Raw genomic sequence first — 23,883 nt, 5'->3', positions numbered from 1 at the left:
AAGGGCATTTTGTCAAGTCTCAGTAAATACACGTGGTAGGAATCCTACCACGAAGGTGGAGGCATTAGGGAAGGAAGGAAGGAGAACCTTCATCTAAGAGACCTACAAGAGCAAGGGAAGGGGATTTGGAGTATTTTCCAATTCCATGTCTAAAGTGAAATGTTTTTTCTACAAAATGAAGACCTTTTGCTTTCAGAATTCAGGGTCTCCATGAGGGTCCTTATATATTTGATACCAAGAGTGAGGTGCTCTCTTGGGATCTTCTTCCTTCTGCTCTGGTCAAAGATCACTTAGTGAAGTAGTTACCACTCTGTTTGGTAGAACTAAACCAATTATGTAATATTGAAGACCTGAGGCAGATTTTTAACATTGCTAATGGTTAATTGTTGTCCTCTGAAGGTGATGTTTTGTGGGCCTTGAAATTTAGCAGTTGTAATGGGTATTACATAGGACTGATCAAGAAGAAATGTGGATAAACAGTGTCTATAGGTATGGCCTTATCACTACTGGTAGCATGGCTGCCAGTAAAATAAGAATTCAGAAATAGGCTCAAGTTGAAGGAACAATATCTCTGGGCTAAACTCAAAGGAATTTCTCTTTCTTCCTGGGAACCAACCCAGAAGCTTCCCTCACTAATTCATTTTCAGGAAGCAAGCCTTCATAACAATGCCACTTGTGTTTCTCACAGGTTCATTTTGGGAAAAGGAACAGTCAAGTAGATAACCTATCCAGACTGGAGGAATAAATTTAGTTTTTAAAGTTGTCATCATTAGCTGGTATTCTTCCACAGGTTGGAGTAAGGGCCAAATATTATTAGAAAAAGCATAAGATTGTGACATCATGGAACTAGAAGGCTTTCAAAGCCTTTTTTCATACAGAAAATAATCCCTCACCGCCTTATCCTATTCATCCCTAGCCAAAGTCCAGCCTTACTCTTAACATTTTCTTCCTTTACTCCTATTAACAAGCTGCTGAACTAAATATGAAGAAGTCACACCAGGGTGTTGGTTGGGTACACAACAAATTCCTGTTATCCAATTCCAAATGGGCCCTCACCACAGCAAGTCGATCTTTTTATTTTTCCCTAATTGATTCCCTATCTTGCTTTCTGCAGAAGCTATTCTATACATATGGAGATGAGACATGTGATAACTGCCTCTACAAACATTGTTAGCACCATCTTCTCAGCAGCTATGGCTATTAAAGACCTGGATAAAAAAAAAGTTCTCAACGCCAAAGTCCTTGGGACTTTAAATCAGACATGCGTAAATGTTTTATCAATAAAAATGATGCTAAATAAGATGCACTATCATCTGTCTTGCTTTTGCACTCTAAAGACCACCAGACTATACAAGTACCTTGCAGTCGAACTTGTACAAGTGTTGTCTCCCCCAAATGGAATGTGAATGCCATGAAATCAAGAACTGCCTTCTTTTATTTTTTTTTGTATTCATAGCCCCATTTATTCACACATAATAAGTATTTAATTTTTTTAAAATTAATTTGTTCTTTTTAGGCCTTTCCCAAGCTCAACTCTTCATAGAGCTAATGATCATTTCTTTTCCAACCACCTCTTTTTCAGATTTTCTTATTTCTCTTGAAGGCTCTGCTACTTTGCCTCTTTTTATATCACTGGAGCTTAGCACAGTGCTTGGCACATAATAGGAACTTAATGCTTGTTGTCTGACAATTAGATTCCAAATCTTGTTATTTCTACCTATTTTACAATCCACTCTTTCTTTCTAGTCATATAGTCTTTATCTTAGTTTGGACTCTCATCACCTCCTCTTAATTGGTCCTTTCTCCCCTCAAGTCTTTCCACAGTCCAGTCTGTGCTTAACATATCGGGAAAGTCATTTTCCTCACACACAGATTTAACCACGTCATTCCCCTACTCAGTAAACTCCAGTGCTTATGTATTGCCTCTCAGAACAAATATAAGGTCCTCTGTTCAGCTTTTAAAGCCCTTTATCACTTGGTCCTAACCTATCTTTTCAGCTTCATTACACATCTCTCCTCACTATACCTTATAATCTAAACAAATTGTCATTCTCACTGTTTTTCCCTTGCAGTCTACCTCCTATCTCCACGCCAATGCCTAGAATCAATTCCCTTGACATGTCTGCCTCGTAGAATTCAGACAGCTCAATAACCTCATTCTATATGGAGCTTTTCCTGGTAATCCTAACTGCTAGTTGTCCTCCTCCCCCCCCCCCCCCGCCATTAGCTTGAATTTAACAACCTGGCATTAACTTATATTTATTCTATACATACTTAGCTATGTACTAGCTATCTTCCATCATATAACGGAAGCTCCTTGAGAGTACAGATTGTTTCATTGTTTCTTTTTGTATACTAGCACCTAGTACAGACCTCGCATAGAGCAGATGCTTATTCAATGCTTGGTGTTGAATTAAATTGAAACAATCATCTCAGGTTGGGGATTATATGCTTGTAATGAGTTCTTTTATACACTCTGTATAACAATGAAACCTTAATTGATTTTTGTTTTGTGTCTGTGTGTGTGTGAATGTGTGGTATTTTGGTTTTTCCACATAGTCAACTTTCACAAACATTAGTCATAAAATATAGTGACAGTTATTTTTCCCTCTTTTCCCTTCAAATTCTTTAGGGTTTCAATAAGAGGGCAGGAAATCCCCTTCCCTCTCCCCCTCCTCTCTGACTATTGACTTATCCATCTCAAATTCTACTTCCTTTATCCTATCCTGTCCTCTCCTACCCTACCCTACCCTATCCTCTCCCATCCCACAAAATGTGGACCCCAAAGCATTTATTAAGTGACTATTGTGCAAAAGATATGAAGATAAAACACAAAACAATGCTTGTTTTTGATGAGTTTGCACTCTTCTGAGGGTGATCTTGAAACTTGCCCTGATTTCATCCAGCCTCCAGTACCAGTAATGATCTTCTCCCTCAGAATTATACTGTACTTTCAAAAAAATTCTTTAATTCTCTTATCATTTAACAATGTCTATAATGGTTATTTGTTCTATCCTCCCATACTAGACTGCAAACTCCATGAAGGCAGAGACCATATTTTGCCTAAATTTTGTAGCTCCAGTACCTAATACAGTGCTCCATATACAATAAGTGTCTGTATAAAGACAAAAATCATTAAGTGGAGACAGAAAAGGCTTGAGTTCAACTCTTGCCTCTGACACTTATTAGCTATGTGACCCTGGACAGGTCCATTAACCAATCGGACCTTCAACTTCCCAAACTGTAAAATGGACATAATAATAGTTTACAACTATCTCACCATATAACAACACTCACAAGGTTGTTTTGAGACTCAAGTGAGATAAGTAATTAATCTAATTGTAATATACTCAAAGTGCATGCAGAAGTATTATATAACTCTCAAAGCTACGTGTAGATTCCACTTATGATTATTACTACATTTGCTGTATTTGTTGAAGCCTACTTTTCCCCATTTAGGACTGGAACTATGGCTCAAGTTCTAGGTTCAAGTGTAGAAAGGCTGTGTTGAATGTGAGAGCCTAGATATAACTCTTCTTATGTGCAATTATGGCTTGAGAAGGGGACAGGAGAATGTGTATGGATGCTACAACAGCAAATCTAGATTAAAAAAAAAACCAAAGAATTTTCCACATCATTGTAGGCAGAAATGGATCTAGGTCTGACAATAACGCATGCAAGACTCCTAATTTGGGGCATCCAGAGAGCTCGCTGTAACAATACCAGGATAGAGTGATGCCTGGGATTGGAAACGAACACAAGAACCTTCAGTGGCATTCAATGATCTCCCCTTTGCCGCCTTCTCCCAGTGTGTGCATAATTCTCATTCTAAGTTCCGCAAGGTATAACTGAAGTCCTACCTTTTCCATAAAACCTTCTGGCAACATTCTAATACTTAATGATGTATCTCCCCCTAGATTCCAATAGTATTTAATACGAACCACATTTACAAGTTGTAATATTCCTTGGAATTAATCTGATCCAAACTCTTGCCCCAGTGTGAGCTGAATTCTGTTGTTTCAACTTCTCCCGCACTGATCCTCATTCTGGTCCCTGGTACCAGATAGAACAAGCATAATTCTCTCTTTCAGATGAGGGCCCTTCAAATACTTAGAGACATATTATTTTCCACTTAAGACATCTCTTCTTTAGGCTGAACGTTCCTTATTCCTTCATCTACTCTTTAATGTGGTCTCAAGGTCCCTCACTAACCTGTTCACTTTCCTCTGGATATTCTCCAACTAGCCAATGTCTTTGTTAAAATGAGGGAAACAGAGAGGAACACAATCCTCCATATGTGATTTAACCAGAACTATAGAAATATTATCACCTCCCTCATTCTGTACTCATATGTACTTTACACATTCTCAGTTATTCCCTCTTGTTTCATGGATGTTAGGCCTGCCTCCCAATAAAGATTGGACATCATCTCTTTTGTTTCTTTATATGTTCCCCACAAAGCTTCAGGTAATGGAAAACTTATTTAATGAATCTTACTTAATGAATCAATTTTTACTTGTGTTAATCATTGTGTGTATTGTTTTAAGACTAATAACTTACAATCATAGAGTGCTTTGAGGTTTGCCTCATGATAAAACCATGGGGTGGGTAGTACAAATATTCTCATCTACATTTAGTTGTTTGTCCTCAGTCTTGAAGAGGACCAGTGACACAATGGGATGACGTCTTAACTTCCATGTGAATTGCATTTAAGCGAGGCAGAGTTGCACAAAGTTGTCAGCCTTACTTTCTCGTCCGGAGTCACTGAAGTCCAGTGGCAAGACAAAAATCAAGATTATTGGTGATGTCTCGGGATTCAGTGGATGACCTTGATATCTTCAATGTCTGACCAAGTGCTCTAGAGTTACTGCTTCCACTGCCTTCATGGCCATTGGAGCAAATTGTTCTTATTTGCCCAGTCTATGAGAGGAAGTCTTCACATACTTGAGGTCGACATCCCCCTAACTCACCAACGGGGTTTGAGGCCTGTCAGTTACTCTCAACCTGGTTTAACCCATCTGCTGAGATGGTTTTACCCACGTATGGCTACTGTAATACTGTGATAATTTAATGAATCCTACTTAATGAATCAATTTTTAAGTTCCACAGGTTTATAAGACTAATAACTTACAATTATAGAATGCTTTAAGGTTTGCCTCATGATAAAACCATGGGGTAGGTAGTACAAATATTCTTATCTACATTTTATTGTTTGTCCTTAGTTTCGAAGGGGACTCTTCTTGGAACCACAGGTGAGAGTTGAATGATGGTGGATACCAAAGGTAGATGGGCAGACCTGAAAAGGGCTCAGAAAACCCTCACACCAGACATGCTGGTCCTCCTTGAACACCTCACACAACCCTAAAGATGAGAAAACTGAGGCTCAGAGAAACCAGATGGCTTGACCCTAATGACAGAGCTATTATGGGAGAGAATCGGCACTCCCTCCAGGCAGACTATATTCAAGTCCAGTATTGTTTCCCCTCCCCTGTGCAACCTTCATAAACCAAGGATATTGTCAAAATCACTCCATGAGATGTTTTGGGACAGAACTGTGATAACAACACAGAACGTTCTGGCCAGTAGACCAGATATCCTGGTGTTTTATAAACTGAATAAAACAGTGGAGCTTATTGATACTGCTGTCCTGCTAAGCAGAAACATCCCAGGAACATCTGCAGGCAAGATAAACAAGACGTGGCTCTGGTGGGGAAGCTGAAACAAATCTGGAGAGCAAGGGGTGAGCTAAAGTCAGTTATCTCAATGAACAGAATGATTCTGCAGACCCAAGTTAAACATCTTTTAGTGAACCTGGAATTCCTTGTTCTGGGATCATTTCAGAAAGTGTTCCTTCTCAGTGTCTACCACATAAGTAAAAGATTTTAAAAGTATATCTTATTAATATCATTTGTTTTTAAATCACTTACGTTTCTGAATGTTTTCCACACACCTCTCCCTCTCAGAGGTCATCTCCCAAAACAAAGAACAAAGAAGAGAAAACAAATTCAGTAAAATAATCAATGCACTGAAAAAAGCTGACATTGCTTGCACTAAATGTTCTACATTCACATTTCCCACCTTTGCAAAGGCTTTTATATCTCTTATTCTGGGCCAAACATAGTCACTATATATTCACAGCATTCCGTTTTATTTGTTTTGCTGTTCTTAAACTTATAGCGAAGCCCTGATTAGTGTTAACAATGAATTGTGGGCAATGGTCAAATTATTATAATACAAACTGCATGTGTATATTGTGTTAATCATTGCATGTATTGTTTTATTTGCTGTGCTTAATTTCACCTAAGTTCATAGAAATCATTCTAAGCAAAGTTTCTTGAAAATGGAAAATAGATAATAATAGTGATGCTTTGATGAAAGAAATATTTATTGAATATGTACTTTGTGTAGAGAAGGGCATAAGCATTTATTAAGTACCTACTATGTGCAAGGCACTATGCTAAACACTTTACAAATATAGGGGTAGGCAGTGAAAATATTCCTTGTCCTTAGGAAGTTATGATGGGCATAAGATATACATAAAAATAAGAATGAGAAAAAGGAGAACGAGGTAAGGAAGGGCAAAGGAGAACCCCAGATAAAGTGAGGTAGGATCATCTGAGGAAGAATTTGAGGTCCACTTCAAGCTGAAAGAAAAAAAAAGCATCATTACTCCAATATATTTAAAGTATTTTGTAACCTTAAAACACTATGTAAATGCTAGCTATTGTTATAATTGTTTTTTTTATTATTATTCCGATCACTACCACCTCCATGACAGTAGGATAAAGGCCAAGTTGTCACCGATGTGGAGCTGTCACAATCCTAGACTGCCTTGTTGAATCTTTGAAGAGATTCAGGGAAGGCAGGTCACAGTGATCCCATACAACTTTTGATGTGCCTATAGAAATGAATAAAGTAGCATGGTGTGCAATAAACCCCAAATCCCAGTTACTTGGGGTGTAGTTACTATTTAACAAGGAATACTGGAATCTAGACCAACATCTTACACCAGTATATCTATCTATCTATCTATCTATCTATCTATCTATCTATCTATCTATCTATCTATCTATCTGTATCATGATTAATTCCAAATGAATTTAAGACTGATACAAAAAACAGTGATGTCATAAGCAAATTAAAGGCATGAGAAAGTAATGACCCTTGATCTCTATGCAAAGTAGAAGAGTTTGTGACCAAAAAGCAATAGAGAGGATCACAGAAAGAGAATATGATGATAGAGAATGATGATGGAGAAAATGGAAAATTTTGATTATATGAAATTTAAAAGTTTTTGCACAGAAAAAAAACCATTGTAATGAAAATCAGAAGAGTAACAGGTAACTGGGGAAAATCTTTGCATTAAGTGTCTCTGATAATGGACTCATACTCAAGATACAGAAGGAACAGATTCAAATGTATGAAGAATAAGTCATCCCTCATTATGGTCAAGGAAAATGACCAAGTAGTTTTCAAAGGAAGAACTAAAACATGGTTTACAAATATTATGTCTTTTTTATTCTCACAACAATCCCTGGTGGGGAAGAGGTGCAATTATTATTCCCATTTTATAAATGAGGAAACTGAAACAGATTTGCCTAGGGTTGCACATCTAGGCAGAATCTGAACTCAGGTCTTCTGGACTCCAGATGCAGCCCTCTCTCTATGGCACCACCTCATTACCAAAAGCAATTAATAACCAGATGTACCAAGAGGACAACTAACCCTTACATATCCAGAAACAACTCTCCTCCCTGTGGCTATAATACCCATTATGTCAATCTCTTGCATCCTACTTGCCCTTGACTGTTTCCCAGATTTAATGGGTATTGCGCAAGACAGCTCTAGTGAATATGTGGGTAGCTGCTGGCTGAGGAACTCTGACCCTACTGTGGCGGTGGCCAGCTCTACCCCTCCCCTGTACTGTGAGTATGTGTGTTTTGTTCTAAGCGATCACCCTGGGTCTATTCAAGCTTCTCCTAATTTCCAGGGAATACATTCATATTCTTTAATTCATTGAGAGTGACTCATTTTCCGGAGGAGATATCCAGCAGGCACTCGATGATGCATGACTAAAGTTCAGGGAAGAAATTAGGATGTGTGGATTCAGCAATTTTTTTTTTTGCATAACAATAATACCTAAGCCTTTGGGATTTGTTTCAACATGCAAATGAGAATGTAGAAATAGAAGAGAAGATGGCCCAGAACACGGAGCTGAGAAAGACTTGCAATAAAGCAGAAAGATTTGCATGGTGGTCCAGCAAAAGAGGTTGAAGTAGAGTGGTCACTTAGCTAAAAAAAAAACCAGTAGAGTTGTGTAAGAGTTAGGTGGTGCAGTAGAGAAGCATTTACCAGCAGTGGAACTCTGGGCAAGATGCCTCAACTCTGCCTCAGTTTCTTCATCTATAAAATGGGGATAATAGTACCTACGTCCTAGAGTTGTTGTGAGATCAAATAAAATAATATTTAAAAAACACTTGACCTAGTGGCTGGCAGATTGTAGGCTCTTAATAAAATCGCTTATTTCTTTCCTTTCCTTCCTTTGCAGAAGCCAAGAGAGGAGAAAGTATATAAGAGAATGAGGTGCTAAAGAGTATCTTTTAAAAAAATAATTGTTTTTCAATTACCAAGCATATATATATTTTCCTCCAAACTATTTCCCCAAAGGAAAAAAAAAAGAAAAAAAATCCTTTTAATAAATAAGCATAGTAAAGCTAAATAAATTCCCATGTTGATGCTGTGCAAAAATGTATGTCTCATTTTGCATATTCATCTATCACTTCAGTGTTGAAAAGTAGGCAGCATTCTTCTGGAATCATGATTGATCATTTTGTTGATCAGCATTCTTAGGTCTTCCAAAATTGTTCATTTTTACAATGTTGATTTTATAGTATAAGTTGCTCTCCTGGTTCTGCTCACTTCAATTAGCTACCAGTCCATATGTATCTTCCTAGGTTTCTCTGAAACTGTATCATTGTTTATTTCTTTTAATTTAATTTTTTTTTTGTTTAGGCAATGGGGTTAAGTGACTTGCCCAGGGTCACACAGCTAGTGAGTGTTATGTGTCTGAGGCCGGATTTGAACTCAGGTCCTCCTGAATCCAGGGCCAGTGCTCTATCCACTGTGCCACCTAGCTGCCCCCTATTGTTTATTTCTTACAGCACAAAAGCATTCCATTACATTCACACACCATAATTTTTTCAGACATTCCCCAATCTATGGGCACCCCCTTAGTTTTCAGTTCTTTCGCCACCACAAAAAGGGCTGTGATAAATATTTCCTTTTTCTTTAATCTCCTTAGAGTGTAGCCTACTGGCGATATAATTAGATCAAAGGATATATACAACTCAGTTACTATATGGACATAACTCCAGATTGCTTTCCAGAATGACTAGACAAATTCACAAACCCACTAACAGTGCATTGATGTGCCTGTTTTCCTACAGTCCCTCCAATATTTGTTATTTTTCTTTTTCTTCCCTTTTTTTCATGATATCAATTTATGGGTGGGAGGTAAAACCTCAGAGTTGCATTAGTTTGCATTTTGCTAGTTACTAGTAATTTGGAGTATTTTATATGGCTATAAGTAGCTGAGATGTCTTTGATTGAGAACTGCCTATTTGTATCCTTAGGCTGTCAATTAGGGGATGGCTTTTATTCTTAAATGTGTGTGTGTGTGTGTGTGTGTGTGTGTGTGTATGTGTGTGTGTATTGTAAATGAAACCTTTATCCAAGACCTTGTTGCAAAGATTGCTCTCTCCAAGTTAACTGTTTTCCTTCTCATCATAGCTGCATTGGATTTGTTTGTCAAAAAAGAATTATGTACTTCTCTCTAGTCTATGTTCTTATACTTTTTTTCTCTCTTTGCTCTCTGCCCTCTTTTTACATAGAAGATGGATGTAGAGTAGGAGTGTGCTCAGCACCAAAACTATACTTGCTGTCCCTCTTCTCCTCACCCAGGTCCAAGTCACAGGTTCTTATTCTTTCTTTCATTCCCGTCTGGTACTAAGAAATCTGGGGAGTTTTCTTTCATCATTTCTTAAAATATGGTATCTAAAATATTAAATCTTTTTGGTCACTTATTTCAAATAATCTAATGTTTCCTAAATTACCTCTCCTTGATATGTTTTCCAAGTCAATTGTTTTTTGATGTGTGACACCTTACGTTTTCTTCTATTTTTTCAATCTTTTGATTTCATTTAATATTTCTTGTTCTCCCACGGAGTCATTGATTTCTATTTGGTCTGTTAATAATGCCATTCCTTCTTTTCTCCTCTACAATATTACTCCCACTATCACCTCATCCTCCTTTCCAATCTACTACTGTCTTCTGGATCATTTTCTATTGCCTACAAAAATGCCAAAGTCTTCCCCCACCTTAAAGATCACTACTATTTCTTCAAGGTATCATTCTATATTTTTTCCTTCCTTTCACAATCAAAATCCTAGGGGAAAATAAACAAACAAAAACAAAAGGCTGTTACTATACTTCTTCCACTTCTCTTCTTAAAACTTTGCAAGTTGTCCTCTGACCTTATCACTCACCCAAAACTGCCCTTTCAAAGTCAACAAAAATGTACTGACGGACAAATCTAAGGTTCTTTTTCTCATCATCACCAGTATCATTGTTGTTTAATCTTCTCCCTGATTGTCCTCCATGCAACATTTGGAACTGTTGACCATCCTTTCCTCCTAGATGAGGTATCCACTCCTACTTGCCCCTTATTTTGGTAGGTGAGGCTTTTACCTTATGTAGTCAGGGATCAGGCCACCAGACCAATTCCTATAGTCTCTTTTGTGCAGCTCTAGCAGATATCTTTTCCTCATTTCTTCTCTTTTCTCCTCTTATCACCCCTTTCTGTGATATAGTGGATGGAGCAATGAACTTGGAGAGCATCTTGTTAGATCAATAATGAATTTGTTAAGTACTTCCTATGTGTTAGGCACTGTACTAAGAGTTATGGATACATATACAAACAAACAGGACAGTCTATATCCTCAAGAGCTTACATCCTAATATAGGAAGACATAATAATAATTGATAACTAGCATTTATATAGCACTTCAGTGTTTACAAAGTATTTTGTAAATGTTATCTTCACAAAAACCCTGGGAGGTGGGTCCTATTATTATTCATATTTTACAGATGAAGAAATTGAGGTAGACAAAGGTTAAGTGATTTGCCAGGGTTGTAACTACTAAGTGACTGAGCCTGGATTTAAACTCAGGTCCTCTTGACCCCAAATCTATCTTTCTACTCACTTCAACATAGTGATGCCATTCACAGACATTGATCCCTTACCATCTCTTTTTAATTTATTTCTTCAGGCAACTGGGTATTTTCCTTTTTTTTTTTTATGTAACAAGAGGCTCCCCACAATCTGGAATGCTCTGCTTTTCCAGCCTTATCTGATATTATCCCATTCTACATATTTTATGCTCTACTACCCATAAACTACTCACCATCCACCATGCACACCCTATACTTCCCTGATTTCGCTTGAGCTGTTCATCATGCTGGGAATGTCCTCCATTATTGCCCTTACCTGCTGAATTCTGACCTAGCCTTCAAAACCTAACTTGTGACCTCCTCCAGCCATGGAATTCTCTCCATCCAACCCACCCCATCCCCAGTTAGTGTTGACCTTCTTCCCCTAAGGTCTTACAATGCCTGTTGTTTATACCTCTCATGCAGTTACTTTCTTATTTCCCATTGCAGCTTTTTGTTTACATATCCCAGTTTACCTTCCTCCTTCCTCTATCTCTTCTCACTCTCCTCATCTATAATACTCCGCATGTATTAGATACTTAATAAGCACTGTGTTGGCTGCGTGTATCATATTCCATTTGCCTCACATTATGTGTTTCTCCAAGAGTTTCATCTTTGCTGACTCCAACTGGATTGTTTCATGTTCTGAGAGGTTTTCAGTGTCATTTGTGCAGAAGCCCACAGCAGAACCAATTTGTGCCCCATTGTACTGAAACCACAAGGGCAGCTGGGTGACTCAGAGAAGTTTTGATTTCCCAGAGCATTTTTCCATGGGGTACTGCCTAATTAGTTCAATTTTTGAATCTGTCAACAATAGATTCCCACCAGGACACTTGGTTTGGCTGAAACCCAACAGTTAAAGAAAGAAGGGACTCAGAAGGACAGAAGCACTATTTATAAGTACTACCTATACTGCAATATATATGAGAACCAATTTATTTCTGCTCTAGGAACAAGCATCACAAGCAGCCATTGCTACAGGTTAACAGAAAACTAGTCACACTGAGTCTTGCCCTTCTTTATTAAGAGCAAAGTATCTCATACCACCAAAAACTAACCTTGTATTTACTTTCTTGCACATCATATATGTGTGTGCACATGTGTGTATACATACTCTTTTCTTTGATAAAATATAACCTCCTTTAGGACAGAAACTGTTAAATTTTGGACTTTGTATCCCTGGTGCCTAGTACATAATAAGAGTTTAAAAAACGCATGTTGGTGGATTCATATTAACATCCATAGCTTCACAATGTTTCAAGAAACATTTAAAAACTCCTCTTTTGTGTAGAAAATATATTGAGACATAATGAACATTATGGGAGATACAAAGATTATATAGGATGCAGTCTCTATGCCTAATGATGTTTAATAGTAAAGATTTTATACACACACACACACACACACACACACACACATATATACATATATGCACACATACACAACAGATACATAGATGGATAGGTAGATATTAGATAGATAGATAGATAGATAGATAGATAGATAGATAGATAGATAGATAGAAATAATGGTAGAATGAATTAGAAAATAAGGGAATAGGTAAGATCTAAAACTTTAGGAGAAAGAAATCACTTTCACATGGGGATGGAAGTGAGGACCAGAAAAACACTGAATGGAGCAAGGGCACACAATGAAGCCTTGAGAAAAAGAAAGTATTTCAACTGGTACAGATGATGGAATCCATTACAGGTATATGAGCAGGAGTGTGTCAGTAAATGTTTAACAACCAGATCTCCAAAAATGCATGACACACTTTTAAATTTAATCGGCATCATCAACATTTTCTCCATCACTTCCTTAAGTCTAGAAAAATCAACAAAACAAGAAATTAAGCCCTGATTGCTTTTGCTGATTTATGATGTATTAATGCTCCACTGCAAATATAACTATCAGCTCTCAAGAGCTGTAGGAGGGCTTTCCTTTATCTCCTTTTGAAAGTCCTAGCCCCACCTTGATTTTGTGCAGATGCCTTTCAAACTTCTGCCTTCCTGTTCCCTCCATTAGCTATTCCCATTGTCTATTCAATCTCTCAGACCTCCCCAATTAGAATTCTTACCTAGACCCTTTTCCCAACTCCCTTCTCTGGCCACCCAAAGTTACTTTAGTAACTAGTAACCTTGGCCCTCATTCAGATGCTAAGAATCTCAGGCCCACAAGGCTGAGAACCTCTCATGCCCACTCGCCTTTACAGGCGTCACCTGGTCAATGTGATTTATCACTAATAAACTTTTCCTCTGGCTGAAGAAAAAAAAGAGAGCTGGTAGGAGGAGCTAGCTAAACTAACTCTAGCACACCTCTCTGTACAGGGTAAAGGACAGGGGACAACATGAATTCAGATGATGCTGATGAATGTAATTTGTCTGGAATACAGAGTATGTGAACTGGAGTGAGTTGAAATACAGTGAAAAGGTAGGTTAGAGAAAATGTGGTGGGTCTTGAATGCTAGAATAGAGTTTAGACTTTATTTGATAGGTGATGAGATACTACTAACAGCTTTTGAGTGGAAAAAGTGATCAAAGTTGTGTACTAGTGAAGATATTTTCACAGGTGTGTGAAGGATGGAGTTGACCAGGGACAGATTGAAGTCACAGAGACCAATTGGGAGATTATTATAGTATAGTAGAGGACATGAACTTAAACTAAGTGGTAATAATCAAAAAAGAGAGGAGGAGATGGATGTAAGAGATTTTTTTGGAGCTAAAATTGGCAGAATTTGTCAGCTGATCAGATGAGGAGTGAGGTAGGAAGATTTAAAGCTGACTCCTAGTTTTTCAAGAGAAGTGATCAGGGAAATGGTCATTGAATAGAAAAGGAATATTAGGAACCATTTTGGAGGGTAAAATGACTTCTATTTGGAGCATGTTGAGTTTCAGATATTGATGAAATCCCCAGATGGGTGGAATTCAGGATTGGAATACTACGGAAAAAGATAGGAATAGAAGTGTGGATTTAGTAGGCATCTGCAGAGAGATGTAACAATTGAAGTCATGGAAGAAGATATCACCAAGAGAATGAGTGTAGAGAGAGAAGAAAAGATGGACAAGGACAGAACCTGGCAAGAAAGACTACATTTAGAACAAAAGAAAACTTACAAGGAAGCAAAGAAAAGATGGACAGCTCTGAACACAATGTGTAGTATTATATAGGCTTTCTTGAAATGGAAATTTATTGCTGTATATTTTGAATCCTCTCTTACATTCTGCTGTACACATGACAATGCTTCCCACCCCCTTTCTTATTTTGTATTTAAGTTTTAGTATTTAAGTTTATTTTCTTTTCTTATTGTGTATTTAAGTGTAAAATAAATTAATAAAGTTTTAAAAAGAAAAAAAGGAAGGGTACATTTAAATAGCATTTTCCTGAAATAAAGCAGTTGAAAAAATAGCAATAACTGCTGACCCATATGCCTAATTTTCCTTGTTTATAAAATCTTCATGGGGATAATATATGCAGGCATCAAAGATATCCTTGATAAATATTGAAAAGGTAAACTTTTTCTAAATTATATTTGATGGGAGACCATATGTTTATAGTTATGTAATTGGCTGAAAGGCATAAAGGATACAAGATCTCACTGTGTTTGTTTGTTGACCATATTTAAAAACAACAACAACAATAAAACATTTAATTCAGTAAGACGAAATTCTAACAAAAAGGGGTCCCTCCATCTAGGTATTGTCAAAATCAAACAAGTCCTTGAAAAACAGTTTTATTCTATGATCTTCAGAGTACCAATTACAACTATAAAACAGAGAGACTCGTGCTCATAAAAAGTGTTTGCTATTTTCATGAAGGATGTCTGATATAAAGTCCAATGGAAGAAGAATTCCCAGTATGGAAAATTCCCATCTAGAGGATGAGGTCCTCTTCATGATCTTTTTGGTAATTGACATTATGTTGATAGCAGGGTCTCCTGGATGAGATTCATAATCATTCAAAAAAGTTTGTCTTAACCATTCATACAGGAGAGTCAAAGATGAAGAATATGCGTTGTCCAGATTTTGACATGTAGTTGGATGAATAGTCCATTGAGCGGGTCTATTATTACATATACCTTGAACAGACAATTAAAAAAAAACCAATAAACTAGGCCCAGAATTAAATAGGAGGAGCAATGTAGGCTGGGTAGCATTTGGGAAATTATATGGTGGTTTTAAGGATCCCCAAGTGTCTCCCTGAAACAAAAGTTTATCTTTCTAACATCGATATTCTTCTGGACTTGCCAGGAAATAACATAGAATCTGAAATTAAGGCTGTGAGTAATTAAATGGTAAATGGTGGGTATGAGCAGGTTGTTGTATATTACCAACAAAAAGAAATTGAGGAGAAGCAGAATAAATGTTATCATTAGAGACATGTATAATTGTCTGAAGAGGTCAGCTGCTTATGTAGAGAGAAGGAAGGATCATGAGTAAATGGCCTAGGTGTTCCATCAGTATTCATCCAATGTCAGGAGATTGGGTAGGAGGCTGCCATATTGGGTAGCCTCCCCATTGTGGAGGATTTGTAAGAAAACACCAACAGTCTCACAGGATAAGAAGGCATTGATAGGTTATGATCTGCTATGGATTGTGAGGGAGTACCCATATTGATAGAATCACAGATCCACTGAAGTAGTCTTTTTTTGAGCCAATGGGATTAAGTGACTTGCCCAGGATCACACAGCTAGTAAGTGTCTGAGACCAGATCAGAACTCAGGTCCTCCTGACTCCAGGGCTGGTGCTCTATCCACTCCACCCACTGAACTTTAAAGTACTATAGCCAACTCCCAGGGACCTTGGACTAGAAGGTCCTACTTATCTTTGAAAAGCCAATGCAAACAACTTCACTGTTTTATCAAATATTTTGCTAACCTACTCTCCTCCTCTTACTACTTGGACCATTGACTATTCTTCAGAAGAAACCACATGATGCAAATCAGTATTCAAGTGTTGGGTGTCATATATACCTGCCCTCAGTCAATACTCATGGACTTATCTATGTTCTTTTAAACTAGAGGTTCTTGGCCTGGGGTCCACAGGTTCCCAAGGGGTTTGAATATAGATTTCACAGGATAAGTGAACTTAATGGGAAAAATCAATTTTTTCACTAACCTAAAATTTTAGCATTTCTTTCAATTATTTAAAAACATTATTCTGAGAAGTCATCTTCTAGAGGCTTCACTTGACTTCCAAAAGTGTCCATGATGCACAAAAGTTTAAGAATCTCTGCTTGAAACTCAGTATGAAACATGTTTCGTCCTAGGAAGGGACTCTTTATAAGATCAGTCCTAATGGAAACACAGCCAGGCTGGAGAGGGCACGCTAAGGAAGAATGACATCATTGCTATCTTCAGCCTAGATATTTGTGGATGCTCTCAGACCTTTCAAAGCACTTAGCGGCAACTGCTGTGGGTGGCATGGTAGATAGACTACTTACTGACTTGGAGTCAGGCTTTGAATCCTGACTTTGAATCCTGCTCGCAAGCTGCGTGATCCTGTGAGTGTTACTTAATTCCTCTTAGGCTCAGTTTCCTTATCTGTTAAAAAGAGATAATAATTACATAGAGTTGTAGTGGGGATCAAATATGTATGTGTGTGAAGCTCTTTGCTAACTTTAAAGTGTCATATAAAGTGGCTAGCTAATGTTGATATAGCACTTTAAGGTTTACAAAACGTTTTACACATTGGCCTCATTTGGTCGTCACAAGAAAGGGTGATGTAGATGTTATTATATCATCTCATTTTATAGATTTGCACAGGGTCACATAGCTACTAAGTATCTGAGGCAAGATTTGAACTCGGGTCCTCCTAATTCCAAGTCTAGCGCTCTTAGTATACAGTTTTATTACTGCATGAGGAATGCATGGGGGGTACGGATGGTAGACAAAGGCTTCATAGTAGAAGTGACCCCTGAACTGGGCCTCGACAGAAGAGAACAGTTGAAGAGGGAATATGCTCCAGGCATAGGGGATCCATGAGACTTAAATAGGGCAGGATGAGATTGGTGAGCATCTGGTAGGTCATTTTGGTTGCAACATGAATTACATGAAGGGGAGCAGTTTCATATAAGGTTAGAAAGATCAGCTGGGGCAAGACTGTTGAGTGCTTTAAATGGCGTTCTAAGGAGTTTATATTTTATACTATAGGGAATAAAGGGCCACTGAGAATTCCCATGGAGAGGGCATGGCATGGTTTGAACTATGTCGTGGGATAATTATTTATCTCTGAGTGTATTTGCTTCTTGAAATACCTTGAAAGAAGTTTCCACTCAGTACAGACATCCCTGATGACAAAGAGTAAGGGGAGGTCCTTTGCACAGTGGGAAAGGAGGGGCCTTTCCTCTACCTGACCTTTTCTCTCATGGCTTTGCCTGCTCCCTTGGTGTCCTCTTAATACATCACTTCCCCAACTGAGTGGATGTTAGGCTTGACACTCTTTGATTACCTGGTGTGTGTAGGAGTGGCTCTGAAGAGAGCAGGTCATTCTGCATATTAAACAAGCACCCAACCTGTAGACATTTAAATGATGGCCCCAGCTTAATGATCTCTTCTCTCTCCATGGAGTCGCCATCTGTTCACCTTTTCCTCTGGAACACAATCCCAGAACTGGGCCGCTTAGCAGAAGGTGTGTGTTTGTGTTTTCCGAGTAATGATGACTTTGATGTGTATGGCTTTCTGGTGACTCCAGCCCAGAGGGCTGGGCCTTGGGTTGCTTTACTTCTAGACCATATTTGCCTTAGATTGGGCTGATTGTTACCTTAGGATTCAGAGGGAGTTGGTGGTAACAAACTCAAACCCTCTACCCAATGGTCGCTGTCTGACATCTCTTCTGCCTCTCCCAGGCCTCTGATTGTAATTGGGAGCAGGACTGAGAAAACAAAAGCCCAAAGACCTTGGAAGATTAAAATAGACCATGGCCCTCATCATGGTGGAAACTCCTTTCTTCCCTGATACTTGCTGCTGGGTTCAATAGCTCACTCTACAGTAAGAGAAATGAGTATCCTTAAATTGTCTTAGGAAGAAGAAACCCAATTCCTACCAGATCAGAATATCCAGTGTATATATCTCAAACACAATAGGATTCATCTCCAGAATATTTCTTAATATCATCATTATTGAGATGTGTTGACACATGAAACTGGCTGGGAGGGTCTTTTTTTTTTTAAAGATTGAATTCATTCATAGAATCTTACAATCTTAGAGTTGGAGGAGAATTCGGAGATCCACAGGTTCTTACCCTTGTTTGTGTCATGGACCCCTTTGGCAATCTGGTGAAGTTTACGGGTCCTTTCTTAAAATCATGTTTGTTGTCTATATTCGTCATTGGGAAAAATGCCAAATATTAGTTAGAGGTTATTGAAAATCAAGATTTTTTTCTCCATCCAAGTTTTTGGACCTCCTAAAATCTATCAACAGTCAGGCCAGTCGATAAACATTTATTTAACACCAACTGTGTGCCAGGCACTATGCTAAGTGATAGGGAATACAAAGAATGGCAGAAGACAGTCCTGGTTCTCAAAAAATTCCCATTCCAATGCAAACAACTGTGCATAAATAAGCTCTAGGGAGGACAAATAGATGATAATTAAAAGTGGGAAGGCACTAGAATTTTTTTAAAATTTTATTAATTTATTTTGATTTATCAACAATCACTTCCATATGCTTTTGAGTTGAAAATTTTCCTCCCCGTTCCTCCCCCCCACCATCCCCAAGACGGCACACAGTCTGATATAGGCTTTACATTTACATTCCTATTAAACATATTTTCACATAAGTGAAGTTGTAAGTAAAAATTAAAACCAATAGGAGGAACCACCAGAAAGAGGAAACAAAACTCAACAGAAAAGAAAAAAAATGATAGTGATTTAACTTCCATAGTTCTTTCTTTGGATGTGGATAGCATTTTCCATCATGAGGCCTCTGGAGATGTCTTAGATCCTTGTAATGCTGAGAAGGGTTCAGTTTATCAATATTAGTCATCGCACAATGTGGCTGTTATTGTGTACAAAGTCCTCTTGGTTCTGCTCACTTCACTCGGCATCAGAACATACAAGTCTTTCCAGGTTTTTCTGAAGTCAACCTGTTCATCATTTCTTATAGCACAACAGTATTCCATTGTATTCATATACCACAACTTGCTCAGCCATTCCCCAATTGATGGGCATCCTCTCAATTTCCAATTCTTTGCCACCACGAAAAGAGCTGCTATGAATATTTTTGTACATGTGGGTCCTTTTCCCATTTGTATGACCTTTTTGGGATATAGCACTAGAAGTGCTATTGCTGGATCAAAGGGTATGCACATTTTTGTAGTCCTTTGGGCATAGTTCCAAATTGTTCTCCAAAATAGTTGGATCATTTCACAACTCCACCAACAATGTATTAGTGTTCCAATTTTCCCACATCTTCTCCAACATTTATCATTTTCCTGTTTTGTCATGTTGGCCAATCTGATAGGTGGGATGTGGTACCTCAGAGTTGTTTTGATTTGCATTTCTCTAATCAATAATGATTTAGAGCATTTTTTTCATATGACTATAGATGGCTTTAATTTGTTCATCTGAGAACTGTCTGTTCATATCCTTTGACCATTTATCAATTGGAGAATGGCTTGTATTCTTATAAATTTGTCTTAATTCTCTACACATTTTAGAAATAAGGCCCTTATCAGAGAGACTGGTTGTAAAAATTCTTTCCCAATTTTCTACCTTCCTTCTAATCTTAGTTGCATTGGCTTTGTTTGTGCAAAAGCTTTTCAATTTAATGTAATCAAAATTATTCATTTTGCTTTTCATAATGTTCTCTATCTTCTGTTTGTTCATGAATTCTTCTGCTCTCCATAGATCTGATAGGTAAACTATTCCTTGTTCTCCCAGTTTGTTTATAGTATCAGCCTTTATATCTAAGTCATGAACCCATTTTGACTTTATTTTGGTATATGGTGTGAGATTTGGGTCTATGCCTAGTTTCTGCCATACTCTTTTCCAGTTTTCCCAGCAGTTTTTTTCAAAAAGTGGGTTCTTATCTCAGAAGCTGGGGTCTTTGGGTTTATCAAATAATAGATTACTATAGTCATTGACTACTGTGTCTTGCATATTTAACCTATTCCACTGATCCACCTCCCTATTTCTTAGCCAGTACCAAGCAGTTTTGATGATTGCTGCTTTATAATACAATTTAAGATCTGGAATTGCTAGGCCACCTTCCCCTGCATTTCTTTTCATTAGTTCCTTTGATATTCTGGACCTTTTGTTCTTCCAAATGAATCTTGTTATTATTTTTTCTAACTCTATAAAATAATTTTTTGGTAGTTTGATTGGTATGGCACTGAATAAGTAAATTAGCTTAGGTAGGATTGTCATTTTTATTATATTAGCTCGGCCTACCCATAAGCAACTGATGTTTTTCCAACTATTTAGATCTGATTTTATTTGTGTGAAAAGTGTTTTGTAATTGTGTTCATAGAGTTCCTGGGTTTGCTTTTGGAGGTAGACTCCTAAATATTTTATAATGTCTACAGTAAGTTTAAATGGGATTTCTCTTTCTATCTGCTGTTGGGCTTTGTTGGTAATATATAGAAATGCTGATGATTTATGTGGGTTTATTTTATAGCCTGCAACTTTGCTAAAGTTGTTTATTATTTCAAGTAGTTTTTTACTGGATTCTCTGGGATTCTCTAAGTATATCATCATGTCATTTGCAAAGAGTGATAGCTTTGTTTCTTCTTTGCCTATTTTAATGCCTTCAATTTCTTTTTCTTCTCTTATTGCTAAAGCTAAGGTTTCCAGTACAATATTGAATAACAGTGGTGATAATGGACATCCTTGTTTCACCCCCGATCTTATTGGAAATGCTTCTAGCCTTATAATGCTTGCTGAAGATTTTAGACAGATGCTATTTATTATTTTAAGGAAGACTCCATTTATACCTATGCTTTCTAGTGTTTTTAATAGGAATGGGTGTTGTATTTCAAAAGCTTTTTCTGCATCTATTGAGATGATCATGTGGTTTCTGTTGGTTTTGTTGTTGATATGCTCAATGATGCTGATAGTTTTCCTAATATTGAACCAACCCTGCATTCCTGGTATAAATCCTACTTGGTCATAGTGTATCATTCTTGTGATAAGTTGCTGCAATCTACTTATAGTATGTTGTTTAAAAATTTTGCATCTATATTCATTAGAGAAATTAGTCTATAATTTTCTTTCTATTTTGACTCTTCCTGGTTTAGGTATCAACACCATATTTGTATCATAAAAAGCATTTGGTAAGACTCCTTCTTCACCTATTTTCCCAAATAGTCTATAGTATTGGAATTAATTGTTCTTTAAATGTTAGAATTCGCATGTAAATCCATCTGGCCCTGGAGATTTTTTCCTAGGGAGTTCATCAATGGCTTGTTCAATTTCTTTTTCTGAGATGGGGTTATTTAAGTATTTTACTTCCTCTTCGTTAATCTGGGCAATTTATATTTTTGTAAATATGTATCCATTTCACTAAGATTGTCAAATTTGTTGGCATATAGTTGGGCAAAATAATTCCTAATTATTGTTTTAATTTCCTCTTCCTTGGTGGTAGCTTCCCTTTTCATTCTTGATACTAGTAATTTGGTTTTCTTCTTTCTTTTTTTAATTAAATTAACCAAAGGTTTATCTATTTTATTGTTTTTTCATAAAACCAGCTCTTAGTTTTATTTTATTAGTTCAATAGTTTTCTTAATTTCAATTTTATTAATTTTTCCTTTGGTTTTCAATATTTCTAATTTGTGTTTAGTTGAATTTTTAATTTGTTCTTTTTCTAGTTTTTTTAGTTGTATGCCCAATTCATTAATCTCCTCTTTTTATTTTATTTATGTAAGCATTTAGAGATATAAAACTTCCCCTAAGAACTGCTTTCACTGCATCCCATAAGTTTTGGTATGTTGTCTCATTATTGTCATTCTCTTGAATGAAATTATTGATTGTTTCTATGATTTGTTGTTTGACCCAATCATTTTTTAGGATTAGATTATTTAGCTTCCAATTATTTTTTAGTCTATCTTTCCATGGCCCTTTATTACATATAATTTTTTTGCATGATCTGAAAAGGATGCATTTAATATTTCTGCCTTTCTGCATTGGATTGTGAGGTTTTTATGCCCTAGTACATGGTCAATTTTTGTGTATGTGCCATGTACTGCTGAGAAAAAAGTATATTCCTTTCTATCCCCATTCAGTTTTCTCCAGAGGTCTATCATATCTAACTTTTCTAATATTCTATTCACCTCTTTAACTTCTTTCTTGTTTATTTTGCAGTTAGATTTATGTAGTTCATAGAGGGGGAGGTTCAGGTCCCACACTAGTATAGTTTTGCTGTCCATTTCTTCCTTTAACTCCCTAAACTTCTCCTCTAGGAATTTGGATGCTATACCATTTGGTGCATATATGTTTAGTAATGATATTACTTCATTGTCTATGGTGCCTTTTAGCAGGATGTAGTTTCCTTCCTTATCTCTTTTGATTAGATCTATTTTTGCTTTTGCTTTGTCTGAGATCAGGATTGCTACCCCTGCTTTTTTTACTTCAGCTGAAGCATAATATATTCTGCTCCAGCCTTTTACCTTTACCCTGTATGTGTCACTCTTTTTCAAATGTGTTTCCTGTAAACAACATATTGTAGGATTATGGTTTTTAATCCATTCTGCATTTTCCATTTTATGGGAGTTCATCCCATTCACATTCACAGTTATGATTACTATCTGTGTCTTTTTCTCCATCCTTTCCCCCCCTTTATGCTTTTCTTTCTCCTTTTTCCTTTCCCCCCTTCACTAGTGTTTTGCTTTTGACCACACCTCCTTCAGTCCCTCCTCCCTTATTATCCCTTTCCCTTTTCTTCCCCTTTACTTACTGCTTCTTCCTCCCTTCTTCCCCCTCCCTTTTCTTTTCCCCTTTTCCCTCCTACTGCCTATAGGGCAAGTTAGATTTCTATACCTAACTGATTATGTTATGCCCTTCTTGAGCCAAATCTGATGAGAGTAAGGTTCAAACAATGCTCCCCCCTTCTTTCCCTCTGCTGTAATAGGATTTTGTGTCTTTTCCTGTAATGTAATTTACCCTTGTCTGCCTCCTCCTTTCTCAGTACATTTTCTAAGATCAGATTGATCCACTTATTTGGATCCATTTAACCCACTTGATTAGATTTTTTTTAATCATTACATCAAAGTCAACTAATATCCACCCTCTTTATGTATACTCCTTTAATGGTGTAATAACAATACAGTTCTCAAGTTGCAAGTCATATTCCCTTGTAGGGGTTAAACAGCCCCCTTATTAACAACATATTGTATCTTTCTGTCCCATTTACCTTTTTATGTCTTCTTGAGTCTGTACTTGAAGATCAAATTTTTTGTTGAGCTCTGGTCTTTTTATCAGGAAAGTTTGGAAGTCTATTTTGTTGAATATCCACTCCTCCCTTGAAAAATGATGCTCATTTTTGCTGGGTAATTGATCCTTGGCTGCATTCCAAGCTCCTTTGCCTTATGGAATATCATGTTCCACCCTGCGTCTTTTAATGTAGAAGCTGCAAGGTCCTGTGTAATCCTGACTGTGGTTCCATGATATTTAAATTGTTTCTT

Source organism: Phascolarctos cinereus, unplaced genomic scaffold (genome assembly GCF_003287225.1).
Source record: "Phascolarctos cinereus isolate Bilbo 61053 unplaced genomic scaffold, phaCin_HiC Scaffold_5;HRSCAF=322, whole genome shotgun sequence".
Lineage (NCBI taxonomy): Eukaryota > Metazoa > Chordata > Mammalia > Diprotodontia > Phascolarctidae > Phascolarctos > Phascolarctos cinereus.
Note: the sequence above shows the minus strand (reverse complement) of the source record.